This window comes from Rattus norvegicus, chromosome 13, assembly GCF_021556685.1.
Source record: "Rattus norvegicus strain SHRSP/BbbUtx chromosome 13, alternate assembly SHRSP_T2T, whole genome shotgun sequence".
In the NCBI taxonomy this organism is placed as follows: Eukaryota; Metazoa; Chordata; class Mammalia; order Rodentia; family Muridae; genus Rattus; species Rattus norvegicus.
Window position 1 is genome coordinate 49,778,377 of NC_141546.1, and position 3,272 is coordinate 49,781,648.

General features: G+C 50.5%; 1 pseudogene; it reads left to right on the plus strand.

Annotated features, from left to right (window-relative positions):
- The first annotated feature begins 1,142 nt into the window (after positions 1 to 1,142).
- Rpl11-ps12 (ribosomal protein L11, pseudogene 12) lies at positions 1,143 to 2,110 on the plus strand (annotated as a pseudogene).
- The last annotated feature ends 1,162 nt before the right edge of the window (positions 2,111 to 3,272 follow it).

The following is a 3,272-nucleotide window of genomic DNA, read 5'->3' on the forward strand; positions in this document are numbered from 1 at the left end:
CTAAGTTTGAGGTTAGACTGGGCTACATAGTGAGACTCTGTTTAAAAACCACAGCAGCAACAACACCACAGCCAGGAATTGTTTCAAGCACTTGGAAGGCAGAGTTCAAGGCCAGCCTGGTCTACATAGAGAGAGTCCCAGGACATCTAGGGTGACATAGCGAAACCCTGACCCAATGCATGCATGTGAACACACACACACACACACACACACACACACACACACACACACACACACTACCCTGAAGGCTTGACATATCATTTAGCTTTACACACGAGGGTTCAATGTTCCTTGGTGACTTTAACGGGGACAGCCCTTCCTGTGCTTTTGGTGTCTTTCTCTCACTGTAGGTTGTCTCTTGTGGTTTTCTTTGTCAGAACCTGCCAGTGTCTAAATAGTCCCTGGAGAAGAGAGCCCCCTGGGGAAATGGGCTTCCGGTTTCATTTCCAGCTCTGGGCCTCAGTTTCCACAAGTGTTTGGAATAGGATCAGAGTCACCCTCCCTTCTAGGAATACTAAGGTCAAGCACGCAGAGACCATGTAGTGAAATGGAAACACCATGTTGTACACGTGTGCAGGAATATCATGCCAGGCTGCTGAAGGATGGGTGGTCAGAGAACAACAACCCAGTGGCTGGGAGCCTCTCCCTGAAATCTGGAAGAGCCCTCCGCTTAGCAGAACAAAAGAATCCCCATGAACTGCCAACCATCTATGTTTTGCGGGCAGCATCTCTTGTATCTCATGCTAGCCTCAGACTTGCTATGTAGCTGAAGATGGCTTTCAACTTCTGATCCTCTTGCCCCAACCTTTGAGTGCTGAAATGACAGAATCCCAGGCATAGGTCACCTTGCCTGGTTCTGTGGAGTGCGTGGAGGTGGAAACCCGGCTTAGTGAATGTTAGGCCGGCTCCTGGCATCTCCATCCCTGTGACTTGACTTTTAACCAACAGAGTGGGGTTGCTGTCACTTTTGCTGTGAGGGTCCATAGATTGTGACTTTTGTCCTGTCCATTCTGACTCTCTTTCCCTTGGTTTTGATGATACACCTATCTTACTGCCAAGGAACTGAGAGTGGCCCCAGGGATCACAAATCTTTCTCTTTAGGTATGAGGTACATTGCCTCAAACCCCTGTGTCTGGTACAGTATGAGTCCAGCAAGTAATCAAATCTCTCTCCATGGATTTGGAAGTTTGGTTTTCCAGAAACCATGCTGGCCTCCTTGTAATTACTGATTCCTGGAAGACTCTAAAATATCCTTGGGTACTAGAGCGGGAGACAGACAGGCTAGCCCAGGGTCTATATACTCATGGCTCACCCCAGAGGTAGTTTGTATTTTGAGACAGGGTCTCTCTATGTAGTCCAGGCTGACTGGGGCTGGGAGTGGGGAACTCAAGGTTCTCCTGCTTCAGCCTCTTACTTAGTACTAGCCTCCCAATTACAGACCTGTGCCACCACACCAAGCTGGCCCAGTAAGCCTGGAGGCAACATCAGTCACCAAGAGGTCGAGATCTGATACTGAAAGAGTCCAGGTCTCCGAACTCCTACTTAAGAAACACATCCATTCTCTACCATGGTGTAAGATCAGAGCGAAAAGGAGAAGCTGTGTGGGAACTTGGCATCTGCAAGCTCTGCCTCAATATCTGTGTGTGGGAGAGCGGAGACAGACTGACCCGGGCAGCCAAGGTGTTGGAGCAGCTCACAGGCTGGACCCCTGCGGTTTCCAAAGCTAGATACACCATCAGGTCCTTTGTCATCCAGAGGAAGGAGAAAATTGCTGTTCACTGTACAGTCCGTGGAGCCAAGGCAGAAGAAATTCCGGAGAATTCTGGCCTGAAGGTGCTAGATTATGAATTACGGAAAAATAACTTCTCAGACACTGGAAGCTTGGGTTTTTGGGATCCAGGAACACATTGACCTGGGCATCAAATATGACCCCAGCATTGGCATCTATGGCCTGGATTTCTATGTGGTGCTGGGTAGGCCAGGTTTTCAGAAGCACAGAAGAGGTTGCATTGGTGCCAAACAGAATCAGCAAGAGGAGGCCGTGCTCTGGTTCCAGCAGAAATAAGATGGGATCATCCTGGCGAATACATTTTATCCAAAAGGCCAATAAAATTTTCTCAGGAAAAAGAAAAAAGAAAAAAAGAAACATACATTCACTAACCGCTTTGCTAAGCATGGGCACCCTACCTTCCTACCTCAGGGGAATGCCCTTAGGACAGAGTACAGTTCCAGGGCAGGGTTAGGGTGGTGGTGACAGACTCTTCCTTGAAAAGGAAAGGACAATCAGAACTGGAAAGAATCGATGGGCAGGGGACGCTCTGCTCCATCATCCACCTGGTTAGGTGGCTGGCTGAACTGACTTTCTGTCACTACTTAAAGAAAGCCTTCCCCTACTTTCGACTTATCGAGGCTCCGGGGATGAGGTGGGGCAAAGACTATAGCCATCTGCAGGCCAAACTCAAGATTCGACCAGGCTGCATTCCTCCTGCAGGCTGGAGGGGAGAAGAGTCTGGTCTCTTTTGCCTCGAGTGGCTCCAGGTACGCGGTGGTTTATGCAACACTAGCAGTCTCTGCCTCTGTGGTCACAGTGTCTTCTGGTCTGTCTGCCGTGTCGGTGTGCCTTCCTCATTCGAGGATATTTGTGGTGGTGTTCACCCTCCACGGGGGTCATCAAAGTTATCCCGCCCCCCAGGATGCTTCATGTGTGTGATCACAGGTCTGAGGGACCAGAATATGGATATTTGAGGTTCCATTAGTCACTACCCCCAAAGGGGGCATCAAGAAAGGAGAAACATTGACAGCATTAGATTCTCTTCTGGAAACGGAAGCCTGAAGTTTGAGCTCCCTGCCGCTGATTACTGTCTCCACATGAACAGAGGCCCAGGACAGGCAGGGTCAGTTCTGTCTTTATCCATCTTGATATTCAGAGTCAGGGTGGACCCCAGGCTTCTATTTCCTGCCCCCATCTTTCCCCCTGGCGCCGCGTAGGAGGCCCTGGCTTCGAGACAGAGGAGTCTGACCTCACGGCGAGAACTCTGCTTTCTTGTCGCTCTGAGAGAGAAGCATCTCTCCTGCACAGGCTGCTCAGCCCCACATTGTGGGGGGCTGGGAAGCTGTAAATCCCCTGCCCGCCCACGGAAACAGCTGAGTCCTGGGCTCATCCTGTGGGCTTAACCCCTTTCGGGCCTGTGGCCCCTCCCTTTGGGTCCAACTGGGAAGAGGTGGAGGCCTCTTCAGGGCCAAGCAGGGTTTCTTCAGCTGTATGCATTGCT